Source organism: Stenella coeruleoalba (assembly GCF_951394435.1).
Source record: "Stenella coeruleoalba genome assembly, chromosome: 7".
Classification (NCBI taxonomy): domain Eukaryota; kingdom Metazoa; phylum Chordata; class Mammalia; order Artiodactyla; family Delphinidae; genus Stenella; species Stenella coeruleoalba.
Window position 1 is genome coordinate 91,614,637 of NC_137153.1, and position 23,006 is coordinate 91,637,642.

The window sequence follows — 23,006 nt, forward strand, 5'->3', positions numbered from 1 at the left end:
TGGGACCCCTATAATGCGAATGTTGTTGTGTTTAATGTTTTCCCAAAGGTCTCTTAGGCTGTCTTCATTTCTTTTCATTCTTTTTTCTCTATTCTGTTCCGCAGCAATGAATTCCACCATTCTGTCTTCCAGGTCACTTATCCGTTCTTCTGCCTCAGTTATTCTGCTATTGATTCCTTCTAGTGTATTTTTCATTTTAGTTATTGTATTGTTCATCTGTGTTTGTTTATTCTTTAATTCTTCTAGGTGTTTGTTCTTTAATTCTTCTAGGTGTTTGTTAAACACGTCCTGTATCTTCTCGATCTTTGCTTCCATTCTTTTTCTGAGGTCCTGGATCATCTTCACTATCATTATTCTGAATTCTTTTTCTGGAAGGTTTCCTATCTCCACTTCATTTAGTTGTTTTTCTGGGGTTTTATCTTATTCCTTCATCTGGTACAAAGTCCTCTGCCTTTTCGTCTTGTCTATCTTTCTGTGAATGTGGTTTTTGTTCCACAGGCTGTAGGACTGTAGTTCTTCTTGCTTTTGCTGTCTGCCCTCTGGTGGATGAGGCTATCTAAGAGACTTGTGCAAGTTTCCTGCTGGGAGGGACTGGTGGTGGGTAGAGCTGCGTGTTGCTGTGGTTGGCAGAGCTAAGTAAAACTTTAATCCGCTTGACTGCTGATGGGTGGGGCTGGGTGCCCTCCCTGTTGGTTGTTTGGCCTGAGGTGACCCAACACTGGAGCCTACCTGGCTCTTTGGTGGGGCTAATGGCAGAGTCTGGGAGGGCTCACGCCAAGGAGTACCTCCCAGAACTTCTGCTGCCATTGTCTTTGTCCTCACGGTGAGACACAGCCACCCCCCACCTCTGAAGGAGACCCTCCAACACTAGCAGGTAGGTCTGGTTCAGTCTCCTGTGGGGTCACTGCTCTTTCCCCTGGGTCCCAATGTGCACACTACTTTGTGTGTGCCCTCCAAGAGTGGAGTCTCCATTTCCTCCAGTCGTGTCGAAGTCCTGCAATCAAATCCCGCTAGGCTTCAAAGTCTGATTCTCTAGGAATTCTCCCTCCTGTTGCTGGACCCCCAGGTGAGAAGCCTGACGTGGGGCTCAGGACCTTCACTCCAGTGGGTGGGCTTCTGTGGTATAAGTGTTCTCCATTTTGTGAGTCACCCACCCAATAGTTATGGGATTTGATTTTATTGTGATTGCGCCCCTCCTACTGTCTCATTGTGGCTTCTCCTTTGTCTTTGCATGTGGGGTATCTTTTTTGGTGAGTTCCAGTGTCTTCCTGTCAATGATTGTTCAGCAGTTAGTTGTGATTCTGGTGCTCTCGCAAGAGGGAGTGAGCGCACGTGCTTCTACTCCGCCATCCTGAACCAATCTCTGCCATCTTGAACCAATCTCTGCCATCTTGAACCAATCTCCCAGCTTATATCTTTTCCTCCGATGTTTTACCTTGCTAATTGTCTCTTCAGTTGCATGTAATCTCTTATTCAGTCCATCTCTTGTCAATTTACATTGTTTTGTTTTTCAGTCCTAGACTTTCATTTTGATTTATTTTCTGCTTTCCAGTTCTTTGCTGAAATTCTCCATAGGACATTAAAATTAGTGTATGTAATAAGATACCAGTAGCAGCATTAATTTAAAATTGTTTAAAAATGTTATTGTAACAATAATAAAAGATATATAAACCAAAACATCACAGATAATTCCCTCACTAAACTTACCTCCTTTATTTTCCACTCTGTGCCTTTATTTCATATGCAGATAAAACAGTGCACATGTTAAGTGAGTGTTCAAACATTGAATTTTAATGATATACTTTGTTAAAAAATAACCTCTGTATATTTTTTCTAATACCACATTTCTAATTGTGGTCTAACATCTTATCATTCTTTGCCCAGAATTATAAAGATTGGCAATTTAAAGATTTCTTGTTCTGTCCATTAGGTATATAGTTAAGATGTCAAATAAAATGGTTAAAAAGGTTAACATCACCAGAAGATGTATATGTTATCTTTCTACAGATATTTTTCTTTTCAAATCAGAGGAGACATAGGAGAATTTTGCTTCAGAATATTACATTTGACTTTGCCTACCTTTAAAAGCTTTCTTTCAACCTGGATAGATTAGTTTCCATTCTTCTTTATTTAAAATCCATTTATCAAACTCCAGATGTATTTCCCTTCCCAGAACAATGGCTTTGTGTCATTAATGGTGACGGTATTGATCTTTAATAATGCTAGACTCTGAAGACTTGAAATCTTTTGATGATATCTCTATTATCACATATAAACTTTTAAAAAAGCCAAATTATTAATAGATTCACATTAATATTGGTACATTTATAGGCATCTTAAATGAAATTCATGACAGTGTAAGAGGAAGCTAAACTTTAGCTGAAGATTGCCCTTAAAAATGGAAGAATTCCAAGAAATTTGGTAGTTAGATAATATTAAGTAGGTAAAAATAGGAAATAAAAATGGGCTTTTTCTCTGAAATAAAAAAAATTTAAACACTAGTGAACTGAAAGACAGTCTTCTCTGAAAATGGTACTAGTAATTCTAGGTTCATTTAAAATATCAGTCATATTATGAAAAAACATAGGGATTAATCTAGCCCAGATATCTATTCCCTTGAAAACACGGTGACTATAAGCTATGTATTGAATCTTATTTTTATGAAAGGCTCCAGTAAGGAATTCATACAGAATGCCAGCTTTGGAAACTTACTTAGAGGCCATAGAACCTTAGCCTCTCATTTTCTAGATGAGCCTAAAGGAGTTGTTTCAGACATCAGGTTGGTGGGTAATTTCATGAAAATTCCTAGAACAGTTGGAGTTTGGCCTAGAGCATATGTTCTATAAATATTTTCTTTTTTTTCTTTTTTTCCTAGAACACAGAAACCTAGTTTCCCTGTTCTTGGGATCATTATGATTTGTGTGTTGCATTAATCATCTAACCTGTGATAAGAAGCAACCCCCAAATCTCAGTCAAAGTTTTTCTTTGTCTCATTGCATGTCCTCTGTGGATGGGCTTAAGAGCTCCCCTTTTTGCTATAGGTTGCCTGCGGTTGCAGTTGTGGCAGGGGCTCTGTTCCATATGGCTCTTTTCCATGAGTCTTCATTTTGGAATCCAGGCTAATGGAGCATCCCATCTACGATAAGCTGTTCGTCAGTTAGAGATGAAAAAGCAAGAGCAGGCCTCTTCAAGAAGCTCCTGCTTGGAGCGAGCACACTGTCATTTCTGCTGACATTCATTGACTAGTCAAGTCCAAGGCCAAGTCTGACAATATGCAGTAAGATGTGCTCCTCTGGCAGGAGTCATGGCAAACAACAAAGATGTTGCAGGGTAGGGAGGAAGTAGTTGTCAACATTAATATGAGCTACCCCACGATTGATGATTATTTTAACGTGGTACCTTTATTGGGTCTACTATTCCTTCTCAATTCCAACTTGGGAGAAACGCAAGATACTGGCTCTTGCTACATTTGCTATGGCTGAGCTGCGTTCTAATTTTTTCACATTAGACTCACAATGCAGGTCACTTTTTGGTTACTCAGGAAGAATATTTTCAAAGCTGCCACAGAATTTGAGGACCAATTGATTTTCCTTTGAATCAGATTGTTCTTACTAAACTTGAGGATGTTTATTTTATATTAAAAAAATGCTTGATGGAAGGGGGACATTGTGTGCAAGAGGCTGTGTCATTTATATTCTGAAAGAAGGCTTGCAAAGCCTTCAACTTAATCCTTAGAGAAAGTTTAAACTTTAGGTGGTTTAGTATTGCTGGTGTTACTCATATAAAGATAAAAAGCCATGGGAAGGAAGGGTATGTTTTCATGAAGTCGTTTAAAAATATTTTGAAGCTCAATTTAACAATCAGTAGGGTCTTAACCATCCCTTAAGAGCCTTCTTCAAAATTTATTTTTAAGAAGAGGAAGGCTCTGTGTAAAGGAATGGGGAAGAGAAGGGAATGAGCTATTTAGATTTTATTGTATATTTCTCTTACACTTCAACAATGTACTTGAACTTCACAACAGTCCTTTAATGGATGGACAGGTGAAGACAGGAGTTGAGAGTGAGAGGTGGGAGAAGGGTCACCTTCCTCCTGCCAGAGACTTGGATGATTTCTTCAGATTCTTACCATTACAATCTGTCCATCTATCAGGTATCTGTCTATTGAGTGTGAGAACATTCACTTGTAGATTCTTTCCTGAGAGAGGAGACAATAGAACCTCAAAAGATGTAAAAGGGACTATAAGAAGAAGTCTTCTTGACTATAAGGAGGAGTCCGCCAGCCACCCAGTTCCCTTCCAGGGAGGCAATCTGTCTGTTTCTAGAGTATTTTAGGCATTTACAAGTAAATACGTTTAACTAGATATTTCTCCCTTTTGTGTACAAAATGTATCTGTTCTACACTTAGCTTTCACTTAATATAATTTGGAGACCATTTCATATATACGAGTCCCCTCCCCATACCCTTACGTCCTGTTTTTGTTTAAAGGCAGCTTAGGTGTTAACTTTGTAAATTATACCATAAGCTACTAAATGGTAGTGTGTTTCTTCTTTCTGGAAATATATGTTAAGTCTTCTCTGTCCCCAGAACAGTGCCACCCAGAGGACACTCACTAGGGGACCTCAGGAGTCTTATCAGTTTGTACCTTACGTTTATTTTTTTTTACTATGGATAACTCCTGCTTCTTTTCCCAGAGTGATGAACAGCAAGACCCTCAAGAACGCTCCTTAGACTTCCTTTGCGAGATCATACCCAAGGGAAGGGGAGGGACCCAGGAAACAGAGTCCTGTACTGCAGCACAAGGGGAGAGGTTCCCTGAGGAGGGCTCCAGGTGATAGTAGCTCTAAAATGGGAAGGAGAGCAGGCGAAGCCCTGACATGGAGGTGAAAGGGGCTCGTAGGGGTGGAGAGGGCAGAGTGATGATAGGACAAGCAGCTGAGGCCAGAGGTCCTTGTGGTTCCCTAGTACGCTCCCCTTTACTGCATACATTATCATTATGATTCATCCTTCAGAAGAGCCATTCTGGTGGAAAGAGAATGTACTGTGATCTTGAATGTAAATGGGAAATGTGCGTCTGTTCAGAGTGCTGTTAAAAGGAGAATCACATCAAATTACGGTATGAAATGGTAACTCATTTGAGGGAATTACCTGTTAAATGTCAGCCATGACCTATTAATACGTTTTTCTTCATGTGTAAGGCAATGGCACTCCTCTGCTATCAGTAGGGCTATTTCCTCTCTCTATCATACTTTGTCCCCCTTGCCACCAGCTGGGGTGAGGCGCCAGCTGGAAGTCATGAAACCCAGTGACCCTGAACAGCCTTCCTAAGGACTGACCCTTGGCCATAGCTTCATTAGTACCTTGTCTGGTGTTCTCCTGCACTTAATCAGCCTCAGACAGTAATCCGATAGTTCAATAATTACATAATGCTTATTTCAGTAATACTCAAGAGCACAGGTTATGGAACAATGTATACAATTTTTTCTCCTAATTGTTCTAGGACGAACTTTTATAGATGGCAAATAGTAATATAAACAGTTAAAATGAGATTTTTCAAGGCTGAATAACATTCAATTCAGATGAAAGAATTTTACTATATCCCCTTTAGTCTGAGTTTTTGAAAATACCTTTTCTTTAGAAGAGGTTGCATCTGCTAGTAAGTGGTCACAAGCATCCTTGATGTTTGTGGGCACTGACCATCTATCTACTTAACAACTTAAAAAGTACCACTCAGGAGCTTATTCCCCAAACTAGCCTTAGCTTGTCATGCTTTCAGCTCAAAAGATCTTCTGAACTTGTCTTCTATGTAAAATCCAGAAAATATAAATTTTATAGAGCTGTGTCCTCCACACCTATGTAGTGGCATTTTTCAAATACCACGGCACGCTGTGAAAATCCTGATTTCATCATCCTAATGAAAACTGTGCACTAGATGGTGGGCTTCAGTGTATCAGCGAACTTTGTGTAACCATACTGGCTTCTGAGCTTCCCTGGCGGCTCCTATTGAAACCGCACAACTTAGATGGGACTCGAACCCAGCCAAAACCCAGACTGGGACTTGAAGCCACTGCCTTTTAATTGTGATCGCACACCTGGCCTCAGGACTTGCTGAAGTTCAGGTTCTTTTTGTCTCAGCACAGAAGGAATTCAGCGACAGGCAAAGTGATAGGTAAGAAGCTGATTTACTGAGAGAGATACATATTCCACAGACAGAGTGTGGGTCATCTCAGAAGGCAAGAGGCCTTGGGAGATACATTCCATAGACAGAGTGTGGGCTATCTCAGAAGGCGACAGGTCCCGAAATATGGGGGTGGTTAGTTTTTATGGGCTGGGTAACTTCCTAGCTAAGGAGTGGGAGGATTATTCCAACTATTTGGGGAAGCTGGCGGGGATTTCCAGGATCTGGGCCACCGCCCACTTTTTGGCCTTTTGTGGTGGGTCTCGGAACTGTCATGGTGCCTGTGGGCGTGTCAGTTAAATATACTAATATATTACAATGAGCACATAATGAGGCTCAAGGTCTGCTGGGAGTTTAATGTTCTGCCATCTTGGACCTAATCGGTTGTAACCAGTTTTTGTTGTATCCTCAAAGGCTGTGTCATTCTTTTATTATTATTTATTTATTTATTTATGTTTTTTTTTGCCGTACGCGGGCCTCTCACTGTTGTGGCCTCTCCCGTTGCGGAGCACAGGCTCCGGACGCGCAGGCTCAGCGGCCATGGCTCACGGGCCCAGCCGCTCCGTGGCATGTGGGATCTTCCCAGACCGGGGCACGAAGCCGTGTCCCCTGCATCGGCAGGCGGACTCTCAGCCACTGCGCCAACAGGGAAGCCCGTATGTCATTCTTTTAAAAGTTGTGCCCTGCCCCCTTCCCTCCGGTTTCACTACCACAGATTCTCTGACTTTATTTTCTCCCTCAACGCTCTACAGCTGGGCTCTTGAAAGCCCAGGATTGTTCCAGTGCCCGAGCCTATTCCAGTGGCGGTATGGGACCAGCCGCCCCAGCTTATCTATTTTGTGAAACTTGGAATTAAACCTTGCTTCAGAACAGACCTTGGATGTGTCCTCCCCGAGGTGGGTTTCTGCAGCGGCTTATCTACTCTCAGCCTGTATTTTATGTTCAAGTGAATAAGAAACTTCAGGATCTCAGTCAAGTCTCTCTCCTTGTTGGTCTTGTGTTGTTATTTTTGCTTCATGCCTGAGCCTGGGTGTTTTGAAATTTATGTATCCTAGTGGATAAGAGTTTGGGTGCTGGAGTCAGGATTGCATGATTTTAAATTCCAGTTCTACAGAGTTTGCTAGCAGAGTGACCATGGGAAAGTTACCAATCTCTGTACAAGCATCAGCGTTTCTCATCTATAAAATGGGGATAATAGTAGTACCTCCCTTTGGGGGGTGTTGAAGATTAAGTGAAGTAATGCGTGTCAAACGCTTGGTACCCAGTGATTGTTCAGTAAGTGTTAGCTATTATCATTCTGACTAGGATGTTGACTATTGTCTCCAACTAGCACTGGTGGATGTGATTCTAAAGCTTCTTGAGGGTAGAGACTATGAGAGGGCCACCTGGCATATTAGTTTGTGTTTGTTAAATGAGTAAAATCATGGGAATGTTCTTGTTATTTAGTTAGTTAGCTCGGAAATTATAGACGCCACTAAACGTGAGCTTGTAATCTAAAAGTACAAAACATGCATGGAAACAATTCACCTGGAGTAAGAGTCACCAGAACAATAATTAGCAGAATTAGAACTTCAAGAATTTGAATGATATAGTTATTGGGTACAAAATTAAAAATAAGTTAAGATGCTTTTTTTAAAAAAGGATGGAATAGAGACCATGAGAACGAAACAAGATGTGATCATAGTATAGTAATTTTCTACAACCTCCTTCTTCCCCCCTTAAAATCTCCTGAGAATCATTTTTCCTCCTAAGAGAGTGCATGGCCAGGACGTGGTCAGCTTATCACTTCAGCATCATATATACAAGAGAAAGGGGAGAGAAAGTGCACTCATATGCTGACCCTTTTATGCATGGTGGCTTCACCCACTAGCAGATGTGGTCTGATCTGTATCTTGGACTATGACTTAGAATTTCCCCTCTTTGGCGAGAATGGGGTGTGAGGAGGGTACAGGAGGTAAGAGAGATACCTAAAAAAGTATGTCTTCTCATAAAAGACCACAATATCAGAGAATGTGTTTAGGGAAAATAATGATTTCATTGAATTGTTTAATTTTAATGAATTTATTCTTGCTGTTTATATTGTAATCATGTTAATTAAAAAACAGTTTCAAAGTGTGTTTCAGTAATGAAGACTCTGACCTGTTTATGTGATGATTAAAAATCAAATTATCTATAATCCCCATTTGCAGAAGTCCTCAGGAGTGCTCAGTTTGAGAACTGATAATAATGAATGTTTCCCAGCTTGTGGCAATGTGAGGAAACTCCATGTTTGAGCGTTATACAGCATTGACTGCTGTGTGTTCCTTCCAATCTAGGGTTTCTGTTCATCCTCTCTTGTGTTGCTGACTTGGTTTTTTTTTTTTTTTTTTGCTTGTTTCTTTTAGCTTTTTATTTTAATATAACTTTTGTTTACAGTCAAGTTGTAAGGAATTCCCATATATGCTTCACCCAGATTCCCTGTATGTTAAGGATGTACCACATTTACTTTATCTTTTTCTCTCTTGACATATTTCTCTTAACATAAGTTTAACAATAATTTCTTAATATTTATACTAATAACATTATACATTAAGATATACAATACTAACAGTAAATATCTAATACAGCATAGTAAGCTTAGTACATCAAATAGCTTTTCATATTTCCTGTCCATATTTCTCTGGTCATCTTGAAAAATTTTTCAACATAACATAACAGACCATACTTTGCAACTTGCTGATGTTCCCCTAAGACTTCTAAAATCTAGATCCTCATCCTGGCTCTCTCTCTCTTTTCCCCTTACAATTTAGTTGAGTGAACTGGTCATTTGTCCTGTAGCATGCCCACAGTCTCCGCTTACTGTTTGCATCCTCGTGGTGCTGTGCAACCCATTCCTCTGCCTCTCTTTATTCCCTGAAGACTGGTTGTTCAATGTAGAGGCTTGATCAGATTCAAGTTTGATTTTCTTGGTGAGAATATTTCATATTGTTGGATTCTAATTCTATCATACTTTCTTTAGTAGCTGGAATACTTCCATAAGGAGAATATCCATCAACTATTTGGTCATATTGTCTAGATTTTTTTTTTTTTTCCGGTACGCGGGCCTCTCACTGTTGTGGCCTCTCCCGTTGCGGAGCACAGGCTCCGGACGCGCAGGCTCAGCGGCCATGGCTCACGGGCCCAGCCGCTCCGCGGCATGTGGGATCTTCTCGGACAGGGCATGAACCCGTGTCCCCTGCATCGGCAGGCGGACTCTCAACCACTGCGCCACCAGGGAAGCCCTGTCTAGATTGTTTTTAACTTTTGCAGAAAGGAGTCAATGAATTCTGGTACCTAGCTCAATAATTAAAAGTCATTTGGGCTTTTTATAGCTTATGAAGAACAACATCCGAATACCAAGCAGGAGTTCATTGGAAAATCAGATTTACTGGAAGTGATTCACAAATATCATGACTAAACTATTATTATCTCCTTTACTTAGCTGTGCCTCATCACTTCTCCTATTTAACTAAATCCAGTTCATGATTCTTGACAAACTTTAATGTATTCATTTAAAATGAGTAATGAAATAATTTAACAGTGAATCACCTTTACTTATTTATTTTTATATTGAATAGCAGGAAACCAACAGAAATTTGTCACTTTTGTTTGAGAACGCAGTTAAATTTATTATTTGACTCTTTCACCCTGGTTGTTTAACCAGTTATGTTTAATTTGAAAGCTTATAAAATTAAGTTTCTTATCAGCATAGAACAAGGCCTTTTATAATACAGCATCTGAATTTAAAAGTGTTGACTTTGTTTTTGATCCCTCAGAAGAGAAAAGGCACTGCTTCGTTGCCATGGGCATTTCTATTCTGCATGGAGGTTTAGGAAAGCTCCCTCATCCCTTAGGAATTCATAAGTATGCTGGTTTCTTCCTGCCAAGGTCTTTCTTCCCACTCCAGGTGACTCTCTTGGACAATATCTAAGAAGACCTATGTTAGCTCCTGTGCATGGTCCCATCTGGTCCACAGGAAATAGTCACATATCCTTTGTTCCACAGACTCTGGGAACATAGGCTGCCCCATGCAGCCATTTCAGACTTGCTTTTCTGTCAAAGTCTCTAGCCAGCTGGGTCTCACCCTTTAGATATTTCAGGTGGGAGTCAGTCTGTATATTCCCATCCCTAGAGGCCCAATATCAAACTCTCTAAGTGTTCTCCTTAAAGCCCCTCTATTTTGATTTGCAGGGATGTGGGAAACACCCCTTAGTTTACTACCTTGGGAGCAGGGTTGGATCTCTTGGTACACCAACAGCTTTCTCCAAAATCTCCTAATCTCTGACTTCTGACCCTTTTGTATCCTGATATAGCTGAGGGGGTAGGAGACATGTAACTCTTTTAAAATTAAATTTTAAATTTGATACAGTTATAAATTTACATGCAGTTGTAAGAAATAATCCAGAGAGATCCCATGTACCCTTTACCCAGTTTCCCCCAATGATAGCATCTTCCCAAACTGTAGTATAATATCACAACCAGGATTCTGACCTCAGTACAGTTAAGAGGCATTAAAGTTCCATCCTTACAAGGTCCTTTGGCTAGAGAGAAAAGGCTCTTGGGGAACTTTTTAGTCTGTGCCCTGGGTTTCTGGGTGGCTGGCTTCTTCAGCCCCTACTCTGGGATTTATGAGGCAAAAAGAAAAGCCAGGAAACTCACCACTGTGTTATTCCCTAGCTTGTCTATCTTCTTTTCTCCAACTTTCAGCATCTTCTTTCATTCGTTTTATATGTAATGTCCAGGGTGTTTGGTTGTACTTAGTGGGGAAGACAGGGAAAAGGATGTCACCTCCACCCTCCCAGAAGTGGAAGTCTATGTAACTGTGTTTTGATCACCTCTTCTGCAATTTCTCAGCATAGCTTTGCACTTCACTTGGAATTTGAGATTGTCTTGGTGCCTCAGCTAAAATTTCCTATTAGCATTTAGTCATATACATGTGAAGAAGAAAGGGTTACAAAAATACATTCTCAACCATCATGATTATAAAAAGTACCTGGGTTTTCATTGTTTTAGTAACAACATGTAAACATGTTCCTAGATGATTCTTCTGGCTTCAGGGAGATCATTCTGGAAAACTAGGTCTTGGGAAAACTATTAAAGAAATGACTAAATTCCATTGTTGAAAAGATGAATATTGTTACTATGCATTCTCTTTCACTTGTTATAACTAACTGGGGAGCTATTTATTGCTTCTGGTAATGGGGCAGCCAGAGGATAGTATATATAGTGGTGGGCTGGAGTCAGTTTGTACTGACTTGTGAGAGGTGATTGTTTTCAGGAATTCTGCAAGGTAATAAACATAGCTGTTGTTAAAAATTAAATTGTATAAAATTTCAGTAAATTGTATTAAAAACAAAGGTAACAAATACTCAGTATTTACTACTTTCTAGTTAGTTTACTATTATCTACGTTCTTGAGATTATTTATGTCTATTGTATGTGTGGTGGAAATACTGTGTAATGGCTTCCTACTGTAGATCTCTCTCCAACTCTATGTTCAGTGATATCACATTGGTAGCTTGAAATCAGTCATGGTAGGAATATTTACACCATAGAAACTGGAAAATTCTATAAATCAGGGCTTTCCCCTGGAGAGCCTGTTGTTAAACATTTTCCAGAATACCACTGAGTATAAGCCATTTTCCCAGATTCTCTCTATCCCTGAAGATAATTGTTCTTATTCTCTAATAAGAACAGTCTCCTATCTCAGGAGCTTTTGAATTTCCAGACCTACATTACTTGCATTTTATATAATGCAATGGCAAGATAAGAGCAAGTATTTCTTCATCCCTCACAATCCATAGTGGGAAACAGATATGTTTCCTATTATTCTGCCTTTTGAGAAGCCTTGACGATGGTGCTGATGCTATGTTGAGATTAACTAAGTGAGCAGAAGAAGTGTGGGAAGGGAGAAGACAAACGACTTGTTTTTTCAACACAGCTGCCCTAGGTATTGTCTTTAATTACACTCCTGCTTGACTGATAAGGGAACTGGCTTCTGACAGCTGTGAGGAGCTGCAACGCCACAAAGCCTAATATTTCTTTTGGGGCGTAAGTGATGTCTTGTGCACTAAGCAACATAGACATGAATTATTTTTGAGGATAGTGATTGGCATGTTTCTACTATGTTTAGGGCCTCAGTTTTCTTAAAGCTACATGGCCCACATTTGGAAGTTTTCATATTGCATTTAGTGAGGCAGGAGATTTTAGCAGTTAAAACATAGATGCGTTTTTTCAAGATTTTCAGCATATTCCTTATTCATATGCCTTTTTACTCCATATTTAAACAATAGGCTGATATCTGCTTGAAGGCATGATTGATAACTATCATGATACCTTTTAAGTTTGGCCAGAATTCACCCAGGCTGTTCTGAATGTCCCTATACTGTGAACCCAAAGCAAAGATATATGATGTAGAGACCATGTGACATTTAATTTTTTGGGGGGAGGCAGGGGAGGAAAAAAAAGTAGCAGAACTACTTTTCAATCTTTTACCTGGTTGTCCTCACCTCCTTTGTGGTAAATGGCCAAATGCCGAAGCAAAAAGCAGCATAGAAAAGACACGTGTTACTGTGTGACCCAAGTGCCAAGAGAGTATGAACTGGAGAGAAGATGCAACTGGTGCTCTTGTTGTGAGCTGCAGGGTGGAAATTCTGAAGCAATGAAGGTAACTGATGATTTCATTTATTAAAGTGTTTTCAATTTAGAATCTATTAAATGTGATTAAAAAGCCCTGCTCCCTATTATAGTATTCTAGAATAATCTATACAAAATTGGGCGTGAAGTAATTGAACATTTTACGTGGGGTCTTAAATGGTGTTTCTGTCCAATGAGGGCATCATTTTAACTTTCCACTTCAAGGAGAGATATACTCTTCATGACAAAGGCCTTTGAAGTATGCTAATTCAGTTGCTGGAACTCAGCTATGGGGTAGGGAACACCCATGCCAAGAGAGTCAGCTGCATGGTACACAGTGTGGAGGGACAGGGAGCTCCAGCACCAAGCACAGCAATACCTAGAATCTGTGGGAGCACCGAGCTGACCTCCCTGTGCTATGCGGCTGCTTCCCACTAGCTATCTATTTTACATTTGGTAGTGTATATATGTCCATGCCACTGTCTCACTTTGTCCCAGCTTACCCTTCCCCCTCCCCGTGTCCTCAAGTCCATTCTCTATGTCTGTGTCTTTATTCCTGTCCTGTCCCTAAGTTCTTCAGAACCATTTTTTTTTTAGATTCCATTATATGTGTTAGCATACGGTATTTGTTTTTCTCCTTCTGACTTACTTCACTCTGTATGACAGACTCTAGGTTCATCCACCTCACTACAAATAACTCAATTTCGTTTCTTTTTATGGCTGAGTAATATTCCATTGTATATATGTACCACATCTTCTTTATCCATTCATCTGTCGATGGACACTTAGGTTGCTTCCATGTCCTGCCTATTGTAAACAGAGCTGCAGTGAACATTGTGGTACATGACTCTTTTTGAATTATGGTTTTCTCAGGGTATATGCCCAGTAGTGGGATTGCTGGGTTGTGTGGTAGTTTTGCCAGACAATTTTTAAAGATCAGGGCCCATAGCAGTGAAAAAGACAAGGTCCCTGCTCGCATAACTTTTACATTATCCTTGGGGGAAACAGGATACATGCTAAAAGAAAAAATATCAGATAGGAATATATACTGTGCAAAAAATTGAAATAGGGAGATGATTTGGGGGAATAGTTGGATGGCTATTTTATATAGGGTAGTCAGGAAAGACTCATTGAGGAGGTAACATCTGAGATGAGACTTAAAGTTTGAGAAAGAAGATTAGGGGGAAAGCATTTTAGTTAGAAAAGCCAGTAGAAATGTCCTAATGCAAAATGGAGATTGGTATGTTCAAAAGAAGGCCAGCATGGCTGGCACATGGCAAGCCAGGTAGGGAAAAGGATGGAGAGCTAGGAAGAGGCAAGAAAGTCTCTGAAAGCCAGCAAAGGAGATTGACTCTCATTCTAAGTGCGAAGAGATGTCACTGATGGGCTTTAAGGAGGGGAGTGACATGGACTAATTTACATCATAAAATGCACTTCTGGTTGCTGTGTGGAGAATAAATGATTGGAGGTGGTTGCGATATTCTATGTGAGAGATGGTGGTGGTTTGGATTGCAGAAGAAGCAGTAGATGGGGAGATAGAAATGCATTTGGGTGTGTTTTTAAGATAGAGTTGATAGGATTTGCTTATAGGCTGGATGTGTGGAGTGAGGAGAAGAGGAATGCATGCAAGGTAAGCTCTTAGGTTTTTGGCATGAGCAACTGATGATGGTGCAGTTGACTGGGATGAAGAAGCCTGGGAAAGGAGAGCAGCATGGTTTATTTTTTGGGGGGGAGGGGCAGATGTTGGTGTGTGGGATGAAGTGGAGGATATTAGGGGGCCCCAAATGGCAGTGTGGTGTTTGAGATATCCTACAAGATGGAACATGCCTTATCCACTTGTGGGACTGACATAGCAACTGGCACATTGTAAGTTGGGTCAATAATGATATTTGGATGAAAGAATGAATGCGTGAAGTGGATGGTATCCTGCTCTGTCACATCCTCGCTATCCTCAGATGCTGCCTCATCACACACAGGGAGCACAGAAAGTTACAGACTAATTCAACAGGTAACACGTTCAGGCAAAAATAGGCTTGATAAGCCTGCATTTTGTAAAAGGGCTGCTACTTGTTTCTTCTCCCTACAGGTAGTAATTTGGATGTACTAATCTGGAATCCTGGGGAGAGGTCAGATTTGCTGAGAAAGATTTGGTAGTCTTGGAATATAGATGGTTTTTAAAGCCACAGGATGCCTTGGGGTTCCTTTGGAAGAGCATATAGATAAAGGAATGGGGCCTGGATTAGTGTCTTATTGTGACTGTAACAAATTACTACACACTTAGTAGCTTAAAACAACACAGATTTATTATTTTATGGTTCTGGAGGTCAGAAGTCAAAACTGGGTTTTACAGGACCCAAATCAAGGTTTTGGTTGAACGCTCTCTGTAGGCTCTAAGACAGAATTCGTTTTTCTCCCTTTTCTAGCTTCTCAAAGTAACCTGCTTGCATTTGCTTGTGGCCCCTTCCTCATATTCAGAGTGCAGTCAACCTCTGTTTCCATTGTCACACCTTTTTCTTTTTTCTTTCTTTCTTTAATTAATTTTATTGAAGTATAGTTGATTTACAATGTTGTGTTAATTTCTGCTGTATAGCAAATGACTCAGTTATACATATGTATTCTTTTCCATTATGGTTTATTACAGGATGTTGAATATAGTTCCCGGTGCAGTACAGTAGGACCTTGTGTTTATCCATCCTATATATAATAGTCTGCATCTACTAGTCCCAAACTCCCAATCCTTCCCTCCTCCATTCCTCCCCCCTTCCTTGGCAACCACAAGTCTGTTCTCTATGTCTGTGAGGCTGTTTCTGTTTCATAGATATGTTTATTTGTGTCGTATTTTAGATTCACATATAAGTGATATCATATGATGTCTGTCTCTTTCTGACTTACTTTGCTTAGTAGAGTAATCTCTAAGTCCGTCCATGTTGCTGCACATGGCATTATTTCATTCTTTTTAATGGCTGAACAATATTCCATTGTATATGTATACCACATCTTCTTTATCCATTCATCTGTTGATGGACATTTAGGTTGCCTCCATGTCTTGGCTATTGTAAATAGTGCTTCTATGAATGTTTGGGTGCATGTATCTTTTTGAATTATAGTTTTGTCTGGGTATGTGCCCAGGAGTGGGATTGCTGGATCATATGGCAACTCTTATTTTTAATTTTTTGAGAAACCTCTATACTGTTTTCCAGAGTGGCTGCACCAATTTACATTCCCCCCAACAGTGTAGGAGGGTTCCCTTTTTTCCACACCCTCTCCAGCATTTATTATTTGTAGACTTTTTTTCAAAAAAATTTATTTATTATTTATTTATTTTTGGCTGTGTTGGGTCTTTGTTGCTGCCTGCAGCCTTTCTCTAGTTGCAGTGAGCGGGGGCTACTCTTCGTTGTGGTGCGTGGGCTTCTCATTGTGGTGGCTTTTCCTGTTGCGGAGCACGGGCTCCAGGTGCACGGGCTTCAGTAGTTGTGGCACGTAGGCTCTAGAGCGCAGGCTCAGTAGTTGTGGCACACGGGCTTAGTTGCTCTGCGGCATGTGGGATCTTCCTGGACCAGGGATCGAACCCGTGTCTCCTGCATTGGCAGGCGGGTTCTTAACCACTGTGCCACCAGGGAAGTCCCTGTAGACTTTTTAATGATGGCTATTCTGACTGGTGTGAGGTGGTACCTCACTGTAGTTTTGCTTTGCATTTCTCTAATAATGAGCAACGATGAGCATCTTTTCATATGCCTATTGGCCTTTTGTACATTGTCACAACTTTTTCTGTCTCCTGCTTCCCTTTTTCCTTTATAAGGATTCTTGCGATTTTATCGGGCCCATCTGGATACTCCAGGATAATCTCCCATCTCAAGATCCTTAATCATATCTGCAAAGTCCCTTTTGTCATCTAAGGTGAAATATTCACATTCTGGGGATTAGGATATGAACAACTTTACAGGTATTATTTTGCTACTGCAGGGGCTAAGACTGATCCTTGGAGTATTCCTAGGAGGCTGAACAGAGAAGATCCAGAAAAGGAGAAGAAGAGGAAGGTCCAGTAAGAAAGGAGGAAAACCAGGAGAATGTGTCACAGAAGCCAAAAGTAGACAGTTTTACCAAAGAGGGAGTATAATTGTATCAGTTAGCTTTGAGTTTGGCTGTAAGTAATGGAAAACCCTATTACAGTGGTTTACCCAAAGAATGGGTTTATTTTGGTCCTATAACAGTAAGTCTAGAAGAGGCCACCCATGGCTGGAGTACTAGCACAAGGTGCCTCTGTTGTCCTCCTCTGCTGTGTTTAGTGTGTGGCTTCACATTTGCAAGATGGTGACTGTATCTCTAGGCTTTGAGTTTGCCTTTCAGTCAGAAGATGTGAAAGGGTAAAGAGCAAAGGTCAAAGGGTAAAAGCTCAGCTGAGTGTGGTTACTTGTTTTTTTTTTTTTTTTGGCTATTTTGGGTCTTTGTTGCTGTGTGCGGGCTTTCTCTAGTTGTGGCGAGCAGGGGCTACTCTTTGTTGCGGTGTGCAGGCTTCTCAATGTGGTGGCTTCTCTTGTTGCAGAGCACAGGCTCTAGGTGCATGGGCTTCAGTAGTTGCAGCATGTGGGCTCAGTAGTTGCAGCACATGGGCTCAGTAGTTGCAGCACATGGGCCCTAGGGCGCATGGGCTTCAGTAGTTGTGGCTTGCGGGCTTTAGAGTGCAGGCTCAGTAGTTGTGGTGCACGGGCTTATTTGCTTCACAGCATGTGGGACCCTCCTGGACCAGGGCTCGAACCTGTGTCCCCTGCATTGGCAGGCAGATTCTTAACCACTGCACCACCAGGGAAGTCCCGAGTGTGGTTACTTTTTGAGAAACTTTCTCAGAAACACCTTCCGGTCACTTCGGCCTACATCTCATTGGCCAGGTTATATGGCCATCTCTAGTGGCATGAGAGGAGTCTGTTGGCCAGAAAGGGGAAGAATGAATATCAGGTAGGCAGTTTACAGAGTCTGCTGCTATAATATTTGTTAATCATAGAATTTTTGTGAAGAAAAAGGCATCAAGAGGTCTTTCATTCACAATCACTTCTTCCAAGGGGGTTGTGGCTTTAAAAATAGACTTAACTCCTTTTTAAAGGACTTTGATGATTGCTGTTCTATAACCTTCACAGAAATTCTTGTAACGTTTGATTCATACACATGAAGCTTTTTCCTTCTGTCTCAGAATTTCCTCTCAGAAGTGATTTAATCCCATTTCTTTTTGTTCACTCTTCTGGAGAGATGGCGTAATACCAGTCAGCATCAATCAATTGTCTGGACCCTTGAAATAGTTTGAACTAGCAGTCCTCCAACGAATTAGTGGAAAAAGGCATTGGGGTGAAACACAGGTGTAATTCTGTTAGAGCTTATTGAGGAAATTAGTGACATACAAAGTGAGGGAAAGTACACTCTGTTTTTACTGGGAAAGAACTGGTTGAGCGAATTTTCATACAAATTGGAGGGGGAGTGTTATATATGGTCTTTATTGATGAGGATGGAAATTTGGATACTTAAAAATGGAAATGTAATAAGTACTTTAAAAGACTGCAGAGAGCTGATTGCAAGGCCAGAGAGAATTGTTGGCTGTGCTGAAGTGTCACCCCCAGGAGAAGGGAGAGAAGAGAACATGGTGCTTCGGTGAAGGCGCTTCTGTGCCTGAATTAACTCAAGTTGCCATGTGTCAGTCTCTTTTGACAGTTGGTGTTTTTCTGGTTTGGTGGGTTTTATCTCCTGTGTGTGCTCATTGGCAGGATGAAGGCTAGTAATGAGCAACCATTAGAAAGGAGAAACATTTTAAAATGTCATCTTTTGGTGAATTTTCCTATTATGCCTTAAAAGGTGGAAACAAATGTGCTTTGAAGTTCGTTTTTTTCCCTCACATGCTATTCTTGGCCAACCTTCCAGGCTAGAAAATTGCTACTCTCTCCCCTCACCACCAGTGATCCAAGCTTCAATTCTGGAACTTTTAAAAAATGTTATCAGTGGTTCCACAATCCCAGAAATTTCTTCTCTTCAGTATGTGTTACTCTCCCTCATTCCCCAATACACACATGCACACACACATGCTGAGTGCTGGTTACATTAATCTTGAATCGAAACCCCATGTCTCTCTCTCTCTCTCTCTCTCTCTCTCTCTCTCTCTCTCTCTCTCTCTCATACACACACACACACACACACACACACACACACACACACACACACACACACACACACACACACACAGTTCTGTGTTAGGATGGAGTTGAGTGAATCTCTCTGCCAGGTAAAGGGCTGTCTCTTGTTAATGAGACTTGCTCACAGTATATCCTAATCAGAAGGCCAGTGAGTAACTGATGCTTTGATTTTTGATTGATTTGATAGCAGAAACTAAAATGCCTGAGTATTTGAAAATATAAAAGGGCTTTAATCTTTAGTATTCAGCACACGTGATTTTCATCATTGATTGTAACTTCATGGCCCAGAGAAGGTGGTATTTGAGTTGGTGTTGAAGGATTTTGATAAGAGGAAAGGGAAAAAGCATTTCAAGCTAAGGGCACAGTGTGAGAATGGGCAGAAAAGCAAGACACGGCATTGTATACACAGCAAGTGGCAAATAATCTGGCGAGGCTTGTGCATGTAGTTTGGGTAATATTGTGATGGGACATGAAGTTGGAGATATACTTCAGAACCATGTTTTGAAGGCCTTGAATGCCAGACTCTGGGGTTGAGTTTTATCCGTCAGATTTTTTTCTTTTTTTTTGGCAAGGAGACTTTTTGAATGGGGAAATGATCTGATCTGTGCCTTAGGAATATAACTTATAAAATAATAAAAGTAATTTTAGGGTACAGAATTCTCATCGGTATACAGAGTTCTGAAGTTTACATAGCTTTTCCATCTAACATGTGATCCTGTAGAATGAAGCACATGAAGAAAGCTGTACGTGGGGTTGGGAATTCACGTCATATGATGTCTGTTTGAAATCAGTGGAATGGACCCTCACTGTTTGAAGGGTTCTATATATAAAGGGTATAGATTTGTTCTGTATTGTCTCCATAGGAAAGGTGTAAACCTAAGATTATTTCAACTTCTCCACAAAGGCTTTATTTATTTATTTTTAACATCTTTATTGGAGTATAATTGCTTTACAATGGTGTGTTAGTTTCTGCTTTATAACAGAGTGAATCAGCTATACATATACATATATCCCCATATCCCCTCCCTCTTGCGGCTCCCTCCCACCCTCCCTATCCCACCTCTCTAGGTGGTCACAAAGCACCAAGCTGATCTCCCTGTGCTATGCGGCTGCTTCCCACTAGCTATCTATTTTACATTTGGTAGTATATATATGTCCATGCCACTCTCTCACTTTGTCCCAGCTTACTCTTCCCCCTCCCCGTGTCCTCAAGTCCATTCTCTATGGCTGAATCTTTATTCCTGTCCTGCCGCTAGGTTCTTCAGAATTATTTTTTTTTTAGATTCCATATGTATGTGTTAGCATATGGTATTTGTTTTTCTCTTTCTGACTTACTTCACTCTGTATGACAGTCTCTAGGTCCATCCACCTCACTACAAATAACTCAATTTTGTTTCTTTTTATGGCTGGGTAATATTCCATTGTATATATGTACCACATCTTCTTTACCCATTCATCTGTCGATGGACACTTAGGCTGCTTCCACGTCCTGCCTATTGTAAATAGAGCTGCAATGAACATTTTGGTACATGACTCTTTTTGAATTATGGTTTTCTCAGGGTATATGCCCAGTAATGGGATTGCTGGGTCATATGGTAGTTCTATTTTTAGTTTTTTGAGGAACCTCCATACTATTCTCCATAGTGGCTGTATCAATTTACATTCCCACCAACAGTGCAGGAGGGTTCCCTTTTCTCCACACCCTCTCCAGCATTTATTGTTTGTAGATTTTTTGATGATGGCCATTCTGACTGGTGTGAGGTGATACCTCGTTGTAGTTTTGATTTGCATTTCTCTAATGATTAGTGATGTTGAACATCCTTTCATGTGTTTGTTGGCAATCTGCATATCTTCTTTGGAGCAATGTCTATTTAGGTCTTCTGCCCATTTTTGGATTGGGTTGTTTGTTTTTTTGATATTGAGCTGCATGAGCTGCTTGTATATTTTGGAGATTAATCCTTTGTCAATTGCATCATTTGCAAATATTTTCTCCCATTCTGAGGGTTGTCTTTTCATCTTGTTTATGGGTTCCTTTGCTATGCAAAAAAGCTTTTAAGTTTCATTAGGTCCCATTTGTTTATTTTCTCCACAAAGTCTTTAAAAGTTAATAAGATGGAAAATGCAATTAAGCATAACTTAGAAAACATGAAAAGTTATCTCTCAAAAACAGCCATTCTTAAAAATTTAATGCATTACTTTCCATTGTTTTTAGTACACATATTCGTTTGTCCCTCTGTTCACCTACTTATACACAACAGATATTTATAGATATTATGGTAGATTATGTAGATATAAGGTAGATAAGACAAACATGATTGCTGTAGATACATATTTTACCTTGTTGTTACCACGTATTTTTTCCTACTCTTAGACATTTAGATGGCTTTCACTGTTTTTGCTATTATAAACAACTTTGCAATAAACAATATACCTTATTTTTTCCTACATCTTAGATTATTTCCTTAGAAAAGATTCCTATAAGAACTGTAGAGCCAGAGGGAGTAAACGTTGATAAGGCTTTTGATAGTGGTTATTGCTTAACAGAAAGTGTATACATTTATTCTCTATTCAGCAGTATAAGTCTATTTCATAGCAACCCCGCTACATAGGTCATTACTATGAAAAAATTAATTTTGACTTGAGAAAAGGATGCCAATATCCTTACTCTTCATTAGAAAAGACATTTAGATGATTCCAGTTGTCAGAAAATGCAAGGGCATATCTTTTGCTGCTGTGAACTCCTGTGACTGAAGGTGTGCAAGTTCAGACTATATAGTCCTGTGATTATCAGTCTAGAATCACTCTAAATTATTGCTTCTCTCTTATCGATCCTCTTCTATGGCAATGGTCCAAAGTGATCATTAATGAAAATGTGCTATTTTACTGATGATAGAGAGATGGTCATTTGATACACATGGAATATGTGTGAAAAAAAGAAACTTTAAATAATCTCAATAGGCTATAATTAAAAACAGTAAGGAGGCTTATAAGAATTGGTAAAGAGAAGCACCACAAAGAGAAACAGAAGCAACCACAAAAGCAGAAAGGATGGAAACCAAGAGACAGAACAGGTCACTGGGGCTTCTGATACAGATATGCCACAGTATTAATTGCTTTATTAGAAGAGGAACGGCCCAAAAATATGTGAAGGAGGCTGGGCCCTAGAGGTACCAATGACAGTGGAAACCGTTGCCATGACAAAGGCAAGGAAAAGTCAACCAAAGGAATTACTAATACATCTGAGTGTAAATGTGTCTGACACTGAATAATGTGAGCTGATTCCTTGGCAGATTCCAACACTATTTTTGAACCTGAAAAAAAAACGTTTCAGCATTTGTCACATGCAGGTTTAATTTTATGGATTTCACAGTAAGGAGTAACTAACTTTCTCATAAGAGGTGGGCTTTGATTTTAAAATAACTTTTATTATAGGAATATCATAGGAACATTAAAAGGTATTTTCAAAAGCAAAAAAAAAAGAAATTGCTTATCATCCTCCCTGTCAATACAACAGCTTGCCTTTTCCTTCTCTACATCCAGTTGCATGTTTACATATCTGTAATCTTAGTGTTCTGACAGTTTTGTATTCCACGTTTATTATTTAACCTCATGTCTAAAGCATTTTCCATATTTTAAAATCATCTTTATAGTTAACCATGAAAATTTCTGTGCAATAATTTATTAATTGCATTGTATCATTTACTCAACCATTCACCTGTTGGAAGGAATTTATGTTTTATTCACAAGTTGTGTTATAGGCAATGTAGAGGAAATAGGTAAAGTTCAGATTAATATTACTAAAACACTGGCTTTCAACATTACATTGAGTTGAGTTTGTGTTTGGGCCATGATGCATTACAATACACAAATAACTGCTAGCTGGAGGGCGGGAGGGGTCAGTAATTCTTGATTATCAGGTAGTGACAACAATTAATAGGATAGGGAAGAATGCTTTTCTCATTATGACACATATTGCTTTATAATGCACACCTGCTCCCATACCCT

The 23,006-nt window shown here is 40.0% G+C and overlaps 1 protein-coding gene across 4 annotated transcripts in view; it reads left to right on the top strand.

The window, feature by feature from the left end:
* The first annotated feature begins 6,210 nt into the window (after positions 1-6,210).
* Positions 6,211-23,006, top strand: part of PLPPR1 (phospholipid phosphatase related 1) — a 616,358-nt gene continuing 599,562 nt past the window's right edge. For 2 of the 4 annotated variants that reach the window (XM_079927527.1, XM_079927525.1), the window contains exon 1: positions 6,211-7,071. The gene's annotated coding sequence lies outside the window, so the exon portion shown is untranslated. The remainder of the gene's footprint in view (positions 7,072-23,006) is intronic. The other 2 variants (XM_079927524.1, XM_079927526.1) reach the window with 2 other exon arrangements.